The 21,869-nt window shown below is 48.3% G+C and overlaps 1 pseudogene; it reads left to right on the forward strand.

Annotated features, from left to right (window-relative positions):
* Positions 1-13,456: 13,456 nt before the first annotated feature.
* On the forward strand, positions 13,457-13,961 carry LOC122096206 (annotated as a pseudogene).
* Positions 13,962-21,869: the final 7,908 nt, after the last annotated feature.

Raw genomic sequence — 21,869 nt, forward strand, 5'->3', positions numbered from 1 at the left:
GCCCCGCCCTCCGCCCGCCGGCCCCGCCCTCCGCCGGCCCCGCCCTCCGCCGGCCCCGCCCTCCGCCCGCCGGCCCCGCCCTCCGCCCGCCGGCCCCGCCCTCCGCCCGCCGGCCCCGCCCTCCCGCCGTTCATTTGCATGCGCCGTCCCAGCGCCAGTAGTTTTGCATGCGTTATCTCTTTCCCTCTTCCGACAGGACCCGCCCTGGTGGCTTTGATTTGCATGCGCCGCCCTCACCCCACCGCGAGCGCGCGGCCACGCCCCCTCATTTGCATACGCCCTCCCGGCTACCTGAGTAATGGAGTTCTGTCGTCTTCCAGGGTGACTCCTCCAAGTCACCCCACTTCCTGCACAGGGGTCCTTGCCAGCCCGCCTGGGAGGGCCGCGCCCCTTGGGTGTCCTTGTCCACAAGTGTGGACTGTGGCCGGCCCGCCCGCCCTTCCTCCCTCCTCTGCAGCCATCAGGCTCCAGGGCGCCCCTCGTCCTAGGCCAGGCCTGGGGGAAAGTGACTCCACCGTCACCCACTTTACACATGGGGAAACTGAGGCAGGTGCTCAGAACAAGAGCCCCTAAGCAGAAAGCACAACAGAGAGATCGTTGAGGCCAATGGGACAGAAGGACAGGAGAGGCCGCCCTGAAGAGATGGGCCCAGGAGAAACCTGGAAAGGATTTGGAGGGGGCGGAGAGAAAGAGGGAGAGGGAAAGAGACAGAGGCACACACAGAGAGAGAGAGACAGAGACACAGAGAGAGAGAAAGAGAGGGGGAGAGAGAGAGAATGTGAGCGAGAGAATGAGAAAGCAAGAGAGAACCTTGGGGAAAAAGACTAGCAAGTGCAAAGGCCCTGGGGAGGAGGCAGAAGCTGACACAGGATGGGGAAAGGCCGTGTGAGTGTGGAAAACGTGGTTCATTCACCACTGATTCACCAGGGCCCCTGTGTGCTAGCCGATGCCCAGGGGGGCCAGGGCCTGGCCTATGTGGAGATCAAGAAGCTTGCACCCTATGAGAACTCTCCAAACCTATCACACACACACACACACACACACACACACACACTGACATGATGGAGATTTGAACAATTCAACCCTGAAATTTCCGTGTATAAAGATGAAGACAGGGCTGGGCATGTGGCTCAGTGGTAGAGTGCTTGCCTAGTATGCATGAGGCCCCGGGGTTCCATTCCTCAGCACCACATACACAGAAAAAGCCAGAAGTGGCACACTGGCTTAAGTGGTAGAGTGCTAGCTTGAGCAAAAAGAAGCTCAGGGACAGTGCCCATTTCCTGAGTTCAAGCCCAGGACTGGCAAAATAAACAAACAAAAAAACAAAGATGAAGACATTCTTTGCCCTGATCTGTGCCAGTTTCTGTCCAATGTCATCTGAAGAGACCAGCCAGTCTCTCCTGTGCATTCCTTGGGAAAAGAAAACTCCATCAGAACCCCCCCCCCAGGCCCCCTAACTGGCCCCACTCTGTTATCTGCTGTTTTTAAAAGCATCTCTTGCTTGCTCACTTGCCACCAACACTCATCTGCCTGACCACGCTTGCTCCTGCTGGGCTGTGTGACTTTGGCTTCATAGACCACCCTCTCTGTACCTCAGTCCCCTTGCCTGTGAAATGGGAATATGAGAGGGCAAATGTGCAGAAGCCCTCAGAGCAGTACTTGGCATGTGTTCAGTGGTCAGAAGTCTTCATTGGAGAAGGTTGGTGGTGAAAGCGGATGAGTATTGCGCTGACAAGACAGGATCTGAGAAGGGCGGGGAGAGGAGAGGCGGAGGGGGGAGGGCAGGAGTTCCAGGAATTCTTCCTGTGCTTTGTGCAACATTCCTGTAAGTCTGAGGTTAGAGTGCACGGGGCCTGTGGTCCCGAGGCCGGAGGCCCAAGGCCGATGGGGAACCGGAAGTGCATGGCTCAGCAGGCCAGAGCTCACCAGTGGTTCACTCTGCCAGCTGTTGGAAGAGGTCTCCAAATAACACAGTCTCCATCTTCCACCCATGCATCAGTATACGAGACGCACAGCCCATATTAACGCACAGCATTGCTCCACGGGGGCCTAGGCCCTGGCCCTGAGCCTCGAGCTCACCAGTGGTTCACTCTGCCAGCTGTTGGAAGAGGTCTCCAAATAACACAGTCTCCATCTTCCACCCATGCATCAGTATACGAGACGCACAGCCCATATTAACGCACAGCATTGCTCCACGGGGGCCTAGGCCCTGGCCCTGAGCCTCTTCGCTCAAGGCTGGTGCTCTACGACACAGCTCCACTTCGGGCTTTTTGGTGGGAGAAGAGAGAGAGGAGGGGAAGAGCAGAGATTTGAGGAACCAAAGAAAGAGGCAGAGACAGAGAGAGAGAGAGAGAGGTCCTTCATAGCCATTTTTTCTCCATTCCACACTCTGCTTTACCTCCCTGTCTACAGACATGGCAGGCACGGGTCCCAGAAATGTGTCCCTGAACCACGGCCTGGCCTCAAGGACTTGTCTTCCAAACAACAGCGCATGGCAGGAAAAATCATGGCTTTATCTTCCAAGGCTGAGCTGCAAAGGAGATTGCTTCCACCTGGTGGGGAGGGGGGGGAAGAAGCCTGAGGCCCCGCGGTTGGGACGGACACCTAGGCCCAGGCACAGGACCGGGGTACTTTTGGGTGGCTCGGGCCCCCAGTTCCGAGTGACCCCCGCTGACATCCCAGCACATGGAAATGGATGGAGCCCATTGAACTCTGACCACACTGCAAGATAATCAGCAAAATGAATGATGCTGTTGGCTCTCGCCTGGCGCCAGCCAGAGTGCAGACCGAACTGAGACAAGCCGGCCCCATCCACCAGCCACATCAACATCAGTGTGTTTGGAAATGGTTTGGTGTGTGTGTGTGTGTGTGTGTGTGTGTGTGTGTACATGCACCGTGTGTTGAATGACTGGGATATCCATAATGTTCATGCCCATAATATTCCCCCACCCAGTGTCCCTTGCCAACGCTCAAGCCAGTCATAGTAACCCCATCCCAAAGATTTGAGGTTCCCAAGTGCTGGGGACGCAGCTCTGTCAAGGTGAGACAAATGGAACTAAGAATCTAGAATATGTGTTAGGGGGAGAACTTTCTAGAAACAAAAGCCCACTTGTCTCTGAGCAGCTGATGGCAAGGTGAGGATGCTCAGCTGTGGCTGACTGTACACCCCGCATCCTAAGGACTTAGGCTCCTGTTGATTGAAGTTCTTTCTTCTTGTGCTGGTCCTAGGGCTCGAACTCATAGCCTGGGTGCTGTCCTTCAGCTTTTTTGTTTTTTGCTCAAGCCTGGTGCTCTACCACTTGAGCCACATTGCCACTTCCTACTTTTTCTGAGGAGTTTATTGGAGATCAGAGTCTCACAGACCTTCCTGCCCAGGCTGGCTTTGAACCACGATCCTCAGATCTCAGCCTCCTGAGTAGCGAGCTGTCCCCCGGCCCTTCTTTGTTTATGAGCTACCTGTCTCTGGTATTTCTGTTGCAGTAGCTGACTAACACAGCAGGCATTTCAACACCCTTTTCCTGGCATTGAGGTTCTTTCCCATTATTCTTCATTCTAAACAATACCTTGTCTGCACTTGTTTATTTCCTCAAGGAAAATCCTGAGGGCCCAAATGAAGAGCAGGGCCCCGACATATCAAAACCCTCTGCATTTTCCCTTCCCTTGCTCTCATATTTGTCCCTTCTGTTCTCCGCTCCCCCCGCCCATGTACAGAGCTGTTATATCAACATTTATTTCAGTAAAATGCATAGGTTGTCCAACACAGGTGACCTGCTGGGTGCTGGTGGCTCACGCCTGTCATCCTAGTTATTTAGGAGGCTGAGGTCTGAAGATTGTGGTTCAAAGCCAGCCCAGACAGGAAAGTTCATGAGACTCTTATCTCTAATGAACCACCAGAAAACCGGAAGTGGTGCTGTGGCTCAAAGTGGTAGAGCACTAGCTCAGGGACAGCGTCCAGGCCCAGAGTTCAAGTCCCAGGACCAACACCGCCCACAAAACAAAAAGTCAGCTACACAAGACCATAAAGCAAGTGGGGATGGGGCCTGGGGAAATAAGCAGGCTGGTTTACTTATAACCTTCCCACCCAGGACCCTGAGGGCCGTGGGTTCAGTTGGTATCCACTGATGTCTATGATGGGCTGTTTTCTCCTAGGAACAGGAAGTAGAGTCGACAGTCAGTCATGGAGGAGCTTGAAGGGACACTGGTATGAGAACAGAAGCCTGGAAGCCTGAGGGCAGAGAAGGTGTTTTACGAAAAGGGCTAACCAAGAAGGCACTTGACAGATGAGTAGGAGTTCTCTAGTTTGGAGGAGGGAACTAACCCAGAGGCAAGAGCAAAGGGACAGAGGGTGAGGAATTTGCTATCAGCTGTCAGGGAGGACAAGTGACAGAGAATCATAAGGTCATTTTTTTTGGGGGTGGGAGGGTTCCGGTCGTGGGGCCTGAACTCTGGGCCTGGGCGCTGTCCCTCAGCTCTTCAGCTCAAGGCTAGCGCTCTACCACTTGAGCCACAGCGCCACTTCCGGCTTTTTTCTTTTTGCATATGTGGTGCTGAGGAATCGAACCCAGGGCCTCATGCATGCAAGGCAAGTGCTCTACCACTGAGCCACCTTCCCAGCCCCCATAAGGTCATTTTTAATCAGTAGCTTCCAAATCCTTTTGGTTTTAATCCACTGTAAGAAATGCATTTCGGGAATTGGAGACCTGGCTTATGCGGCAGAGTACAAGCCAGTGAGTAAAATCATTAGGTAGTGACTTTGAGTTCCAGTCTCTACGCCCCCCCACCCCCCGCCCTTAAAAGAAACAGAAAAGAAGAAGAAATAAACTGGTGGCTCATGCCTGTAATCCTAGCTACTCAGGAGGCTGAGAACTGAGGATTGGGGTTTGAAGCCAGCCGGGGCAGAAAAGTCCCTGTGAGACTCATCTCTAATTAGCTACTCAAAACAACAACAACAACAAAAAAAAAAAAACAAAAAACTCAGAAGTGATGCTGTGGCTCAAGTGGTAGAGGGCTAGTCTTGAGCACAAAGAGGTTCAGAGACAGTGCTCAGGCCCTGAGTTCAAGTTCCACAACTGACAAAAAAAAAGCCAGCTTAGCTAGAGAAATCTGAGACACCCTAATCTCCAGTCAACCAGCAAAATTGGAGCTTTGGCTCAAGTGGTAGAGCACCAGCCTTGAGCAGAAAAAGTCAAGAGAGAGTATGAAGCCTGTTAGTGAAATGAACTCCCTTCCCATAGCTTAGCATGCTCCTTCCCCTCCCCATAGCTCAGAATGCTCCCTTCCTAGGCAACACCAGGCCCATGTAACAAAGGCAGTAAATAATCAGCCTCTGCCTTGGGATGGCATTTCTCTGGGGCAGCTGCCACCATATAAGGCAACAGGAGCCCTTTAGAGTGACCTTCAGGTCCGGGCAGCTGCAGGGCCCCTTGTCTACTATTTGCTCAGCAGCCATAAATCCTAGTCTGCCATGAGGAAGCCCCTGGCCCACATGTCCACACCGGGGTCTCTGCCTCCTAGCCCCTTCTAGCCCCTCCTAAACCTCCTAAGTTATTTGGTCACCTCAGACAATAGCCGGTGCTTCTTCTCATTCCTCTCTTGTGAGAAGGGGTCTTGCTGGTCCCTTTCCCAGCAATAAACCTTTCTTTGTTCTCTGTACCTAGATGTCTGCATGGTTTTCTGGCAAAGTCCAAATAATCTAACAAAGCCTTGAGTTGAAATCTCAGTACCAGCACACGCACACATGCCTAAAAAGAAATACACTTCATATTTTGGCACAGGTCAATCTCTGTCTGACACACACACACACACACACACACACACACACACACACACACACAATACCATCTAACACCTGTCACCTGTACACCAGAGACAAGGCAATCATTCAGCCTGCACTAATTAGGCTTTTCATATTTGTGATTCTGCTATTTTCTATCCAAAATGCCGGCCAGGAGTGGAATAAACTGGTCAGGAGCTGTATATGTCACATGATTTCATGTAGATAAAACCCCACAACAAGCAAAACTTACTGACAGTAAAGGAAGGGAGATGGCTGGATGTGGACAGGGCAGACAAATGCTGACTTCCAGAAATGATAGGACGGATGCCGTGCCACATAGTTCCATGTTCATGTCCTGTGTCCTGCCTCCTGGCTCGCTTCCAGTCATCATGGCATCCCAATTCAGCTCTCCATTGGAGCTGAATTGGCTTGTTGGTATTGTTTTTGTTCTTTCTTTCCTCTCTGGCCAGTCTCCTAGCTGCGTTCAGTGTATTTGCATGCTGCAGGCCTTTGTTACAACGGGCTGCCTGAACACTGCTACTCTGTACTAAAGACTCTAAGATTCCATCTTCCCAAATGGGGCTTTGCTGATAATTTATCTTATAAGAGATGGGGGCTCATCTGGGATCCCAGTGCCAAGGAGGGCATCTGGATTCCTTGAAGCCCCTGGCAGATGGCCTCAGCAGCTGGCTGCCAGAGGACGGAAACCCCTCCAGGGGAGATGTGCTTCCTGAGAAGTTCAAGGGCCCTCTGACAGCCAGTTTGTTGATGCTGGACATGTCATCCAAACATCTTTCTGGAGTCAGTTAGAAATCTTCCGGAAGTAAGGCTGTGTTTCTCTGTCCTGTTTTATGTTTATGTTTTGCTGAAACCTGGAGACTGGTCCATCTGGAAATTGAAGCGGTAAGGGGAGAAGATGTGCTCGAGATCCACCCTTCTTGCTCACACTGACGAGGTAGAGAGGTTCTGGTGGCACTGAGTGGGAGTGGCTCACTTGGCAGACTCTCGTACTGTGGGGAGTTCTGCAGCCTCCAGTGGGAAGATCTGTGGATCAAGTCCTGCCAAGAGTGCTCTCATACAGTAGAGAGTTCTGGATAGGGTTGTGTTGGGGGAATCTCATTCTTGGTGGGAGAGGCCTCACCTCAGCCGGCCTTTTTCTGTGTCTGTGTTGGTCTTGAGTCTTGTTGTGTTTGGTCTTGTGTTTGGTTTCTATGGGGGAAATCAGAGCCTGCTCTGTGCTGTGTCCCCTTCTGCAGAAAGGCAGTTGGGAGTGTGCAGGCAGCTGAGGGCCTGGTTCAAACCAACTAGCTAATGTTAGCCGATTAAAAATGGTTAAGCGCTCCTGGCTAAAACTGGCCGAAAGACAGTCAGGCCACCAGGTGGGCTAAGAATCTCCCACTGAAGGTATCCCAAAGGTCAATTGATAATGACATGCTCTAGTCAAAATTGGGCCAAAGATGAGAGTCATGTACTGGGTGGGCTGAATTTAGCTCCAGGAAACCCCCATCCAGCATTCTTCAGCAGGAAAGTATTCGATATGCTAATTGTAAGGTAAATTAAATCGGTAGCTCTACAGGCAGGAAGAGAGGTTTATTTTATTACTGACCTGCTGCCCCACCGTGCATAGTGGAGACCACATGGCTGAAAAGGGTGACTGACATCCCATCTGGGTTTAAGTAGGGAAGGGGTGGGGAGGATGTACAGCCAGGATATGGCCACCCTGGATATGGATGTGACCTCAGGGCCTAGGACCCTCCAAAGGTCTGATGTGAGGGGTGATGGGGTGGGAGGGGCAGCCTAGGACGTGACCTTGGAGGAGGGGAAGGTGACTGCCCCCAGGCATGCCAGGTACCTAGGTGATACAGGGACTGGTGAGAAACTTAGCCTTCTCAGAACAGAACTTACACTAATATGCCTTGCTAGTGCTAGAGCTAGCAAGACCTGGAGTCATGGGGCTGGAAAACGCGAACGTGATTTGTTTAAAATTTTGTCTTACATCTTGGTCATCTGCAAGAGTAAGATTGGCTAAAAGGCCTTCTTGCCACTAAAAATTCAGGAAAATATATGGCTGGAATTCATTTTGCTTTAAGATCTTTGCGCCTAAAAATGTTGTATGCGTGAACATGTTCAAGATTAAAACTCAGCATGCTGAGCTGGGGCGCTGGTGGCTCATGCCTATCATCCTAGCTGGTCAGGAGGCTGAGATCTGAGGAACATGGTTCAAAGCCATCCCAAGCAGGAAAGTCTGAGGGACTTTTATCTCCACTTAACAACCAGAAAAAAGGAAGTGGTGCTGTATGTAGCGCAAGTAATAGAGCACTTGCCTTGAGATGAAGAGCTTAGGTTCAGTGGCCAGGCCCAGAGTTCAAGCCCCACGACCACCACCAACAACAAAAAAACAAAAACAATGAAAACACAGGGGCTGGGAAGGTGGCTCAATGGTAGAGTGCTTGCCTTGCATGCATGAGGCCCTGGGTTCGATTCCTCAGCAACACATAAGCAGAAATATCTGGAAGTGGCTCTGTGGCTCAAGTGGTAGAGCACTAGCCTTGAGCTGAAGAGTGCCCAGGCCCAGAATTCAGATCCCACAACTGACAACACACACACACACACACACACACACACACACACACACACACACACACACACAGGAAACAAAATACAAAACAAAAAACCCCAAAAACTCAGCATGCTGTTTAAATTTAAACTCCAAGAAAAGTCAGCAAGAAGTTTGGGCATCACCAGATTATTACATAGTTTTAAAGACAAATTGTAGTTAAAAAGTTTTGTAAGGAGGGCTGGGAAGTTGGCTCAGTGGTAGAGCGCTTGCCTTGCATGCATGAGGCCCTGGGTTCGATTCCTCAGCACCACATAAGCAAAAAAGAAAAAAAAAAGCTGGAAGTGGCGCTGTGGCTCAAGTGGTAGAGCGCTATCCTTGAGCTGAAGAGCTGAGGGACAGCGCCCAGGCCCAGAGTTCAGGCCCCACGACCGGACCCAAAAAAAAAAAAAAAAGTTTTGTAAGGATTCTTTAATTTGCAAATCAAAAAAATCTGATATTCTAATACATAAAGCTGTTTATACTGTAATCGAGTTAACTGACTTAGCAAAAAGGCATTGGAAACTTAAAACTTATTTCCCTCCACTACTAAAATTTGGGGATAAATGTCAAATTTAAAAGTAAAGGTCATTGCCGGGCGCTGGTGGCTCACGCCTGTAATCCTAGCTACTCAGGAGGCTGAGATCTGAGGATCGCGGTTCAAAGCCAGCCCGCGCAGGAGAGACCGTGAGACTCCTATCTCCAATAAACCACCAGAAAACCGGAAGTGGCGCTGTAGCTCAAGTGGTAGAGCGCTCGCCTTGAGCTGAAGAGCTGAGGGACAGCGCCCAGGCCCAGAGTTCAAGCCCCACGACCGACAAAAAAAAAAAAAAAAAAAAGTAAAGGTCATTTACCACTGTTAAAGTCATTGCCTGTTCTGGCTGTCTGAACAACGGCTCTGGATTTGATTTCGGTCAAAGATAAGAGAAAAGGACAGGGAAAAAACCTAGAAAGGGCCCGTATGTCTATGTTCGGGGTGAGATCTGGGGAGGGTGAAGCTCAGCTGTTCCACACATGGGAACAGGTCCTGGGGGGGAGTCCACACATGGTAGGGCAGGGTGGAAGAGTATAAGCTGGCACAAGGGGCATCTAACCCTAAGGACATGGATGGGTGGTATACTCCCATTCCATAGGGGCTTATCTTTATCTTGACTCTTTTCCTTACAGATGGATGTAAGGTAAGTGAAATGGGTAGGTTTAATTAGGTAGCCGATGAAGAGAACACCATGCAGTATTCAGGCAGGAAAAGAAGTGTATTTACCAAGCTGCTGTCCAGCTGTGCATGGTGGAGAGTGTGCATGGCCAAAGGTCGACCCATCCCTGAACCAGGACTTATCTAGGCCAGGGGCAGGAAGAGGTGTGGCCAGGTGGGGGAAAGCTGTGGCCACACTGGATGTGGATGTGACCTCAGGGCCTGGGACATTTCCCCCCCTTCCCATGGGAGGCACGATGGACTGGCTCAGGATGTGGCCTTGGAGGAGGGGAGGTGACTGCTTCCTGGTGTGCCAGTTACCTAGGTAATGCAGGTACTGGGTGGAGGCTTATGAGGAGGTAGGGAGGCCAAGGCCCCACATGGCCCAGGGCAGACCTTACAGTGGACAGTGAAAACCTGATAGTAAAAAAGTGTGAGATAATTGGAAGTTCTAAAACTGCCCCTTGGGATGCATTAAAAATTGGAAGAGCTTTAGAAGAGGTCAAAGCTATGTACATATGACCGAATAACCTGATGCTAAGTGAAATGAACCCCAAGATAGAAATGTACTTATAATGAACGAGGTGATTTTTTTCTTTGTATGTTCTTCCCCTATGGTACCACCCCTGCTGTCAGTGTATTTGATTCCGGTGTCCTGCATCTTGTATATACATTTTTCTAGTTTGGTGAGGGGAAGGGAAATAACAAAATGCTGAAATAAGGGTACAGGATGACCCATTGTAACAATGAGATGTACAAGACAGTATGTTGAAAATGAACTTTACAATTTTGTGGAGGGAGGTGGGGGAGAAGGGAGGAGGGAGGAGTGGGGGAGGTGGGGAGGAAAGGGATGGTAGGGGAAAAATAAAGGAGGGTGTAACAATGCTCTATAGGAAATGGACTCATTACCTTGCTCATGTAACTGTCACCCCTCTGTACAGTATCTTTAAGATTAAAAAAATATATACTAAGAAAAAAATGGAAAAGTCTTAAAGGAGTTTAAAAAGAATTTATGTAATTTGATTTGATTTCTATGCTATTTTGCACTTGGATCTGTTTTTCAAAAAGCAAAGATGGCTGGGTGCTGGTGGCTCATGTTTGTAATCCTAGTTACTCAGGAGGCTGAGATTTGAGGATTACAGTTCAAAGCCAGCCTAGGCAGGAAAGTCCATGAGACTCTTATCTCCAATAAACCACTCAGAAAACCGGAAGTGGTGCTGTGGCTCAAGTGGTAGAGCAGTAGCCTTGAGCTGAAGAGCTGAGGGACGGCATCCAGGCCCAGGGTTCAAGACCCATGACTGACAAAAAAACAAAAAAAAAAAGAAAGCAAAGATGCTAAGCTGGATTCTTGGTATAGTGCTAGTACTTATAATTCTTGCATTAAAGAAAATCTTCTATTTGAGCTCAAAAAATTTCCTAAAGATGACAGACTACAGAAAAAAAAAATGGCCATTTTAAACTGATGGCCAAAAGGTAATGGACGTGTTATCCAGTATATCAAAGGGCCATTTAAATGCAAAACAAGGTGGCTTTGGAAAAAGGGATTAAAAAATGGCGCCCTCTTTGTAAAATTTGGGAAGTAGTGGGGAGTGGCTGGCTTCCTAGACAAAAGGAATTTAAAAGTAAAATTGTCCTAAATGTTTGTACATTTATCCCAGCATGGAGAAAGGAACTCCTGGGACCCTGGCAATGGTGGAGCATCCAGAGACAGTTACAATCCACTGTTCAGATGACAGAGATGGTGTCAGATCCTTGAATCACTCATGCTTGGCCCTTCAAAAATTGATCAGAGTCTGGAGTTCATGGAAAGATAGTTTGTAAGCATGCCTTTCTAATGCCCATGTCTGCCTACTTGGTAACTGGGCAGGAACTTGCCAGTCATCTGTGATAGTGGGTAGTAAAAAGCTAAGGTTGTCAAATAGGAGGATAGTTTAAATCCCAACCCACCAGTGTCTGCTCAAAGGCCTAATTGACAGTGACTTTTGGGCTGGCACCAGCCACATAAATTTACTTGTTTAGGAAAGGAAAAATTGTGGACCTGAGATTGTCTCCCTATTGAGATCTGTCTAAATGCCTGCACAGGTAACTTAGGCATTGTTAGGGTCACTAGAGATTAGCTTTCCTCAGCCAGCCAGAAAAACGCTTTTGCAAACCAGAGTGCTAAACAGGCTATGCTGCTGTAGCCCAAGAAAAGGTCTGTGCAGTTGATAAAAGTTAAATGTTGCATATAATTTTCAGTTTGGAGTAAAATATTGCTCTTAATGACATGTCATCCTGGCAACCTCTTGGTAAAATAGGCTAAGGTTGCAGGTTTCTGGCTGGCCTCTGGGTCAGCCTGAAGAAGCTATAGAAGATAGATACTTGCCCATCACCCCACCCTCCCTTAAGATCAAGGGAGCAGAGTCATTTTTTTTTTTTTGGGTCGGGTCGTGGGGCCTGAACTCTGGGCCTGGGCGCTGTCCCTTAGCTCTTCAGCTCAAGGCTAGTACTCCACCACTTGAGCCACAGCACCACTTCCGGCTTTTTTCTTTTTGCTTATGTGGTGCTGAGGAATCGAACCCAGGGTCTCAGGCATGCAAGGCAAGCGCTCTACCACTGAGCCAACTTCCCAGCCCCCAGAGTCATTTTTTAAAATGAGGCAGGATAAGACCTGGTGCTGGTGGCTCACACCTGTAATCCTAGCTATTCAGGAGGCTGAGGATTGCAGTTCAAAGCCAGCCCAGGCAGGAAAGTCGATGAGACTCTTATTTGCAATAAACCACCAGAAAACCAGAAGTGGTGCTGTGGCTCAAGTGGTAGAGTGCTAGCCTTGAGATGAATTGCTGAAGGACAGTGCACAGGCCAAAAGTTCAAGCCCCATGACTGACCAAAAAAATGAGGCAGGCTAAATTAAAGGAAGAGGCAGGGGAGACAGTGGTAACAAGTGTGAAAGTGTGGAGACTAAGGCTTGGAAACAATCAGGACATGAATTCCATTCATTTTTGCCTCCCTTGTAAAGTCTGTGTCCAGCAATGGCAAGGTTGTCCCTTTGAACATGGCCCTAGCAATGGCTGTATGCCCTGTTCCACTTTAATCCCTTGTGGGATTACAGCATGTGTAGTGAAAATCAGTTTCTCTAGAGCTGCAAAGTCTTGGCCTGAGTCAGAGAGCCTGGAAAAGCTGCTCCAAGCCCACAATGCCTCAAGACAGGCATTGTTAGGTAAGTTAAATAGGTAGATGAAGAGAATACCATGAGCTGTTCAGGCAGGAAGAAAAGTTTATTGTATTATCGAACTGCTGCCCCACCATACATGGTGGAGAAGCACATGGCCAAAGAAGGGAGCCGAAGTCCCACCTGGGTTTAAGTAGGGAAGGAGTGGGGAGAAATGCATCCAGGTGACAGGGAGTGTGGGGGGGGGGGAATATGACCTCAGGGCTTCAGATGGGAGGTTTGATGGGGGGGGCCAGCTCAAGAATATGACCTTAGAGGGGGAGGTGACTGCCTCCAGGTGTGTAGTTACATAGGTGTTGACACAGGTACTGGGAGGAGACTTAGCCAAGAGGTAGGGAGGCCTAGACCTTCATGGCCTGGGGCATACCTTATAGGCAGGTTTCCCCCTTTCCCCAGTACTTGACACAGACAATCCAATTAATTACGTGGGAGGGGTTTGAAGCACCTCCTTTCATTCCCTGCCCATATAATCCAATCAACCATGTGATTCTCCACCTAAAATATCTTGTAACCACTCTGGTTTTACTGTGGCGCTCATTATCTCTGACTGGCACCATCCTACTTGTTTCTCTTAGGCCTGCATCTAGTCTTACCAGTCTTTAAGCCATGCTAACATTGTCTGACTACTACAATATCTGATTGAAAACCCACTTCATCCTGAAGGTGGTTGGTAGCTGTGGTGGTTGCTGTGGTGGTTGTGATGGGGAAGTCAGAGTTTCTAACTCCCAAAGCCATCGTCAACAGAATCAAATCCAAAGGACTTGTGCTGGTATTGCCAGATGTGCCAGAAACAGTACCAGGATGAGATGGCTTCAAGTGTCATTGTCTGTCTGCATCTCATCAGAGACAACTGTTGCTGGCTTCAGAAAATCCTCAACCCTTTATGGATTGTTTTTCAGAGGCATTTAGAAACGACTTTCTAGAACTTCTCAGGAGGCGCTTTGGTACCAGGAGAGTGCACTACAACATCGTCTACGAGTATGTCAGACACCGTGGGCACATCCACATGAATGCCACTCAATGGGAAACGCTGACCGACTTTACCAAGTGGCTGGGCAGGGAAGGCTTGTGCAAAGTGGATGATACCCGGAGAGGCTGGTACATTCAGTACATAGACAGGGACCCAGAGACCATTCGGTGGCCACTGGAGCTAGAGAAGCAGCAGAAGCAGGACCTCTGGAGCTAGAGAAGCAGCAGAAGCAGGACCTCAACGATGAAGAAAAATCTGCTAAGCTTATTGAAGAGCAAGTGAGAGGAGGTTTGGAAGGGAAAGAGCAGGAGACCCCTGTTTTCTCGGAATTCAGCCGAGAAAATGATGAAGAGAAAGTCACATTTCGTCTGAATAAAGGAGCGTGCAGTTCAGCAGGAATAGCTTCCAAATCAAGTTCCTTGGGACTAAGTGCCCTGAAAATATTGGGGAGTGCAGCATCTGTCAAGCGAAAAGCCTCTTCCCAGAGCTCAGTGCTGGCTAAAAACAAAGAGGAAAAAGAAATCTGCACTGGATGAAATCATGGAGATTGAAGAGAAGAGCGTCCTGAACCGACCACCGGCTGCAGCCTGAAATCACTGTAAACATTATAACCAAAAAAACTCGGAGATAAATATCATAAGGAAAAGGGTATTTTGAAGGAAGTAATTGACAAGTATACAGCTGTTGTAAAGATGATTGATTCTGGAGATAAGCTGAAACTTGACCAGACTCATTTACAGACAGTCATAAGCTGAAACTTGGACCAGACTCATTTAGAGACAGTCATTCAGGCACCAGGAAAAAGAATTCTAGTTTTAAATGGAGGCTACAGAGGCAATGAAGCCACTCTGGAAACCATCAAAGAGAAGACCTTCTCAGCCACCATCACCATCAAAACTGGGCCTTTAAGAGGACAAAGAGTTGAAGGAATTTGATATGAAGACATATCTAAATTTGCCTATTGAAAATGTGTGAACAATACACCAAAATGACTCTAAAGCATCAAATTGATGTTTGCCAAAGCATTGTGAGACTCTACTTTATTCAGGTTATTTCTTTTGTATAAAACAAATGGTTTCATGCTGGGCGCCAGTGGCTCACACCTGTAATCCTAGCTGCTCAAGAGGCCGAGTGAGATCTGAGGATCATGTTTCAAAGCCAGCTTGGAGGAAAGTCTGTGAAACTCTTATCTCCAATAAACCACCAGAAAACCAGAAGTGGCACTGTAGCTCAAGTGGTATAGTGCTAGCCTTGAGCTGAAGAGCTGAGGGACGGCGCTCAGGCCCAGAGTTCAAGCCCCATGACCGACACACAAAACGGTTTTATTTAAATATTACTGTATATTTGTGCAACCTTACAGAAAATTTTTATTATGTGCCCTGAAGTACCACAATTATAATTTTTATCCTTGTTGCTTTTCTTTTCTCTTCTTCTTTTCTTTCCTTTCCTTTCCTTTTCTTTTCTTTCTTTTTTTTTTTTTTTGTCGGTTATGGAGCCTGAATTCTGGGCCTGGGCGCTGTCCCTGAGCTCTTCAGTGCAGTACTCTACCACTTGAGCCACAGTGCCATCTCTGGCTTTTTCTGCTTATGTGGTGCTGAGGAATCAGACCCAGGGCCTCATGCATGCAAGGCAAGCGCTCTACCACTGAGCCACCTTCCCAGGCTCCTTGTTGCTTTTCTTTGTAATAATTCCTTGATGATTTTTTTAATCTTCATTAAAGAATGTTGTAAAGTGTCTTATGTAAAAAAAGAAAAAGATGGCCAGGCGCCAGTGGCTCACGCCTGTCATCCTAGCTACTCAGGAGGCTGAGATCTGAGGATCACGTTCAAAGCCAGCCTGGGCAGGAAAGTCCAGGAGACTCATCTCCAATAAACCACCAGAAAACGGAAGTGGTGCTGTAGCTCAAGTGGTAGAGTGCTAGCCTTGAGCTGAAGAGCTGAGGGACAGCGCCCAGGCCCAGAGTTCAAATCCCGTGACCGACAAAAAAAAAAAAAAGGAAAAGAAAAAGAAATGAAAGAACATCCAGGTGCTGGTGGCTCCATCTTATAGTTTTAGCTACTCAGGAGGCTGAGATCTGAGGATGGAGGTTCAATAGCCAGCCAAGCAGAAACATTGGTGAGACTGTTATCTCCAATGAGCCATCAAACAGCCAGAAGTAGCACTGTGGTTCAAGTGGTAGAGGGCTAGCCTTGAGCAAAAGAGCTCAGGGACAGTGTCCAAGACTTGAGTTCAAGCCCCAGGACCAACACACACACACACACACACACACACACACACACATACACACACACACACACACACACACAGGAACTAAAAGAAAGCTGTTTAGGAGAGGAAATGTTCTGTGTCTTGATTTGGGTCAAGGTTACACGGGCACATGCACTTGTCAGAAATAAATGCACAAAAATAAATACCCACAAAGGGCCTCTTTGGGGGGGGGGGCATGGTGGCTGTTCTATATCTTGATAGGATTTGCATTGCACAGGTGAAGACATTTTGTCAGAACTCACCAAAAGGTTTATCTGTGTTGCATTGTATGTAAATTTTTCTAGTAAAAGAAAAAGAAAAGCTAGGCACCGGTAGCCCATGCCTGTAATCCTAGCTATTCAAGAGACTGAGATCTGAGGATTGCAGTTTGAAGCCAAACCAAGCAGGAAAGTCTGTGAGACTCTTCTCTTCAATTAACTTGTAGAATGATGGCTTTGAGCAAAAAGCTCAGGGAGGGGCTGGGAAGGTGGCTTGGTGGTAGAGTGCTTGCCTTGCATGCATGAGGCCCTGGGTTCGATTCCTCAGGACCACATAAGCAGAAAAAGCCAAAAGTGGTACTGTGGCTCAAGTGGTAGAACGCTAGCCTTGAGCTGAAGAGCTCAGGGACAGCGGCCAGGCCCACAACTGATGGGAAAAAATAGTGCTAAGGGACAGTGCCCTGGTCCTGAGTTCAAGCCCAGGACCTGCACAAAAACAGACAAAAAGCTAACGAAATAATTAGAATGATTTCAATTAAAAACTACTGACAAAAGCAGGTAGTGACTCAGTTCAGAATAACTGGAATGCCTGCACATTACTTACAGGAATGCAAAATAACATGGCTGTTTGGTAAATGTGGGTTTCCCCGCCCCCCTCCCTTCCTTTCTCCTCCCCCCCCCCCCAGTACTGCTGTCCACAGTGCTGGCACTAGTTTACATTCCCACCAACAGTGCAGTGGGGTTCCTTTTCCCCCAATCCCCGCCAACATGTGTTGTTCCAACTCAATTCACAGTATTGGCTAATCTAATGGGATGAGATGGAATCTCAGAGTTGTTTTGATTTGCATTTCTTGATGGCCGGGAATGATGAGCTTGCTTTCTTTTCTTTCTTTCTTTCTTTCTTTCTTTCTTTCTTTCTTTCTTTCTTTCTTTCTTTCTTTCTTTCTTTCTTTCTTTCTTTCTTTCTTTCTTTCTCTTTTTTTGTTGGTCGTGGGGCCTGAACTCTAGGCCTGGGTGCCATCCCTGAGCTCTTCAGCTCAAGGCTAGCACTCTACCACTTGAGCTACAGCGCCACTTCCAGCTTTTTTTGCTTATGTGGTGCTGAGGAATCGAACCCAGGGCCTCATGCATGCAAGGCAAGCGCTCTACCACTGAGCCACCTTCCCAGCCCCTCTTCGTGTGTTTCTTTGCCATTCTTACCTCTTTTTCTGAGAAGTCTCTCCTTAGCTCTTTTGCCCATTTAGTGATTGGTTTATTAGCTTTGGGAAGGGTTAGTTTTTGAGCTCCTTGCATATTTTGGATATTAGGTTTGTGTTGGATGCTGGTAAAGATCTTCTCCCTGTCTGTTGGCCGTCTTTCTAGTTTAGTGTCTATGTGAATAAACTTTGAATTGGATTTGTAATCCCATGTAATCCTATCTGCTGTGCCCTTGTACTGAGTGAATGTTTATATACACACTTATATAGATATATACGTGTGTGTGTGTATGTATGTGATATATATGTATACAGATAAATATATATGCAGTTAAATCTGCTCCCTTCCAACTCAGAAGTGTATTTATCCCAGAGAAATGAAAACTTATACTTCTTACCCCAACATCTGTCTGCGAATAGTACTGTTTCCATCTTCATAATTACTAACAGACAGAAACATTTGTGAGGTCCGTTGGTTAGCCAGTGTCTACAGCACACGGCACCTCCTTACAAGGGAAGGCTGCCCTGCAATGGAGGGAAGGATCTCACAGCCCAGCATGCATCATGCCTGAGTCTGACATGCTTTAAGCCTTATGCATTATGCAAGAAGCCAGACTCCAGATGCAAAAGACATAGGAATCTATTTATATGACAAAGTATAGGGACAGAAAATAGACCAGTGGTTGCCAAAGGTCAAGGGTGAGAAGAAAGGTCAGTGGCAAAGGGCATGGGAGAAGCTTGGGACTGAGTAGTCTTCTTTGCTTGGTGTACTGGCAACTTAATTGTGCTTGCCAACACTCTTGCCCCTGCCTGGAACTGGAGGCTAACAGGTAGGGTGCAGCTCATGAACAGAGCACTTGTCTAGAGTAGACAAGGCCGTAGCGTCCACCCCTAGCACCTCCAAAACCACAGTGCTGGACCCCACAAATGCTAAATTGTACTTATGAAAATCATACTTTTAAATAATTTAAACAGCTGTAGTAACAGTACCATGTAGATGGTGAAATTATATTCATCATAAAATTCTTTCACTTTTTTGGTATGTTGGAAGGTATTTATAATCAGCTGTTTGGGGGGAAATAATGAAAAGATGTTGAGTGGCTGATAATATGTAAGTTGCTGGGCACTAGTCTGTAATTGTAGCTACTTTGAAGGCTGAGATCTGAGGATCATGATTCAAAGGCAGACTCTATTTCCAATGACCCACCAAAAAACAACAACCAGAAGTGGAGCTGTGGCTCAAGTAGTAGAGCATTAGCCTTGAGCACAAAAGCTCATGGGCAGCGCCCAGGACCTGAGTTCAAGCCCCAGTACACACACACACACACACACACACACACACACGGATGATTAATGTTAAATAATATATAGTAAAGAAAGCATTGCAAAGGGAACAAGGAAACTGGTTGGGGAATGCTATGTTTTAATTTTTTATTTATTTGTTGGTTGTGGAGCTTGAACTCAGGGCCTGGGCACTGTCCCTGAGCTATTTTGCTCAAGGCTAGGACTCTATCACTTTGAGTGACAGCTTCATTCTGGTTTTCCAGTGGTTCATTGGAGATAAGAGTCTCATGGACTTTCCTGCCAAGGCTGGCTTGGAACCACGATCCTCAGTTCTCAGTCTCCTGCCAGCCTCCTGCGTAGACAGTATTACAGGCATGAGTCACCAACACCCTGTGGGTTCTGCTTTTGAAATGTGTGGTCTTCCTTGCCCCAGGATGAAAATATTATTTCCTCTCCTGACTTCTGAGCCATTTCTCCCTTGTTATAAATTCAGCTGCAAGAAGAAGGGCTGGTTTCTTTGCCTGGTGAACTCCTCTTCATCCTTCATTACCCTGCTCTGATGACCCTTTGCCCTTATGGGGGCTTTCCCTGAATTCCTTCTCTGAGAACATGGGCAGTGGTGATGTTGTCTGCCTTTTCCACCAACCTGCGCTTGCAACAATAATGTGGGGCTGGATTTCTCCCGAAATGTGCGACATGTAGTAAGAATTTGTCATTTCAGATAAAGTGAAGTTTGAGGCCAAGCAAGTTATACTGTCCCAGACTTGGATACATGACTATATCACAGTGGTTTGCTGGGTCTGCTTGCCTGCCTATCTGGGCCTCTAGCAGGATCCAGGGGCCATCAGAAACAGCCTGACTCTGGTGGTGTTGGGGGGTTCTGATTATTCATCGGCAGTAGGCACCCTGCCCATATTAGTCCTGCTTTGCTGGGGTGCGGGGGGAGGAAGACTCCCCGAACACTCTTCCAAACACTGTTCTCGAATGGCTCATTGCCAGGTTGGTTTTCCTAGAAACGGAGTCCTGTTACCCTGGCTGGCCCTGGGGAGGGGCGGGGAGGCAGAGGCCCTTGGGTTTTCCTGGGGCACACCCTAATGCTGGGGGATTAGCACTGACCTCACTGGGTTTGGCTGCACCTCCCTGCCTGGGCCTTCTTCTGAACTCTGGTCTTTTGAGGCCAAGGAGGACGGGCTTCATCGAACTTGATCGCCTAAGGCTCACCCAACTCTGGGCCCTTTCTCACTGGGGTCAAGGGCAAGATTGTTAGCACCTGTCTGTACCTCCGTTTCCTGGCCTATAAAATGGAATGGGGGAAATGAGCCTGTTCTTGAAGAATTGCACCACTGGCCATGTGTACACACACACACACACACACACACACACACACACACACACACACACACACACACAGTAGCATTGCCCAGAGCATGTGCACACAGAGCACACGTCCACACCACGCATGTGTACCGCACAGGGCATGCCTGCCCAAAACAGCACTGCGCATGCGCGCACCCAGAACGGGTCCACAAGACTGCACATGTGCACTGCACAGCGCATGCGCCAAAGGAAAAAAAAAAAACCACCACTGCGCATGCGCACTCCTGGTGGTTCTCTGGCTCTCGTCTTCCCATTACCTCCATTTGAGGTCTCAGGTGGTGGTTGAGCAGCATCGCAGGTGAATGGAAAGGCCAGATGGCTCACCTTCCCAGCCTTCTTTGCCAGCCAGACTTAGGTAAATGGGATCTTGGAAGGGAGAGTTCAGGAAACTTCTGGGAAAGATTTTCCTCTTGAATAAAAAGAGAAAGCGAGATTTGGGACACTGTCGTGAAAGGAGGAGAAACCGGGCGCTGTTGACGTCCACCCTGCAGCAGGAGTGCGGGGTGAACAAAGCTCCCCCTCACAAGGGGCCTTGGTGACTGTGTTGTTCAAGTTCTGCCCTAACCCTGAGGTGCCTTATCTGGGAACACTGTGTTGTTAGATATGGAGTAGCTTTATGAGAAAGGCTGTGTGTGTGTGTGTGTGTGTGTGTGCCAGTACTGAGTCTTAAACTCAGGGCCACGCAACTTCTTGGGCTTCTTTGCTTATGGCTGGGGCTCTACTATCTGAGTCACACTTCTGGCCCTGCTTTCTGGCTGGTTATATTGGAAGATGGAATCTCTCAGACTCTTTGGCCAAAGGTAGCCTCAGACCACGACCCCCAGGTCTCAGTCTCCTGAGTAGTTAGGATTCCAAGCGTGAGCCAGTGGTTCCTGTTAAGATTCTATGGGAGAGGGAACAGCGCCCAGGCCCAGAGTTCAAGCTCCATGACCGCAAAAAAGAAAAGAAAGACTCTATGGGATATTTAATTTCATGGAATAGTCTGGTTTCAGCAGCTGTAAGTATTCACCTGTGTAGAATATTGTGAAAAACTACAGTCAGAAAGTGTAGAAAGTATTAGGGCCAGGGTAGAATCTTAGTCTCTTGAGGAACAGGTAGCCCTGGTGAGAGGGCTCTCGGTGAATCCATTTTCCACTCAGATTGCTGGCTGCCTACCAAGCCAAAGATAGCAACACATCTTGTCCTGTTAGCGTGTGTTTGGCCTTACGAGTTCTACTGCTGACATAGAGAGAAGAGGATAAACACTTGTAAAAGAAAGCACCAGAGCCAGGTGCCGGTGGCTCACGCCTGTCATGCTAGCTACTCAGGAGGCTGAGATTTGGGGATTGCAGTTCAAAGCCAGCCCGGGCAGGAATGTCTGTGAGATTCTTACCTCCAATGAACCACCAGAAAAACTGGAAGTGGTGCTGTGGCTCAAGTAGTAGAGTGCTAGCCTTGAACAAAAAAACTCAGGGACAGCACTCAGGTCCTGAGTTCAAGCCCCACAACCTACCAAAAAGAGAAAGAAAGAAGAGAGAGAGAGAGAGAGAGAGAGAGACAGTGACAGAGAGACAGAGAGAGAGAGAGAGAGAGAGAGAGAGAGAGAGAGAAAAGGAAGCAAGCAAGCACCAGGCTGGTGGTGTGACTCAGTGGGCAAGTGCTTGGGGAAATGAAGAATGAAATTCTCAGGTCAACTTTCCATTCAGTCTGCACTCTTTAGCCTGGCTCATTAATCCTTGGGCACCTCTAGGTAACGTGGTCACGTGATCACTTTGGTTTCGGTCTGCTGTTGGCTGGCAGAGGACACGCTGTGTATAGCCAGT

The sequence above is a fragment of the Dipodomys spectabilis genome, unplaced genomic scaffold (assembly GCF_019054845.1).
Source record: "Dipodomys spectabilis isolate Male_0828 unplaced genomic scaffold, ASM1905484v1 ptg000366l, whole genome shotgun sequence".
NCBI classification, from domain to species: Eukaryota; Metazoa; Chordata; class Mammalia; order Rodentia; family Heteromyidae; genus Dipodomys; species Dipodomys spectabilis.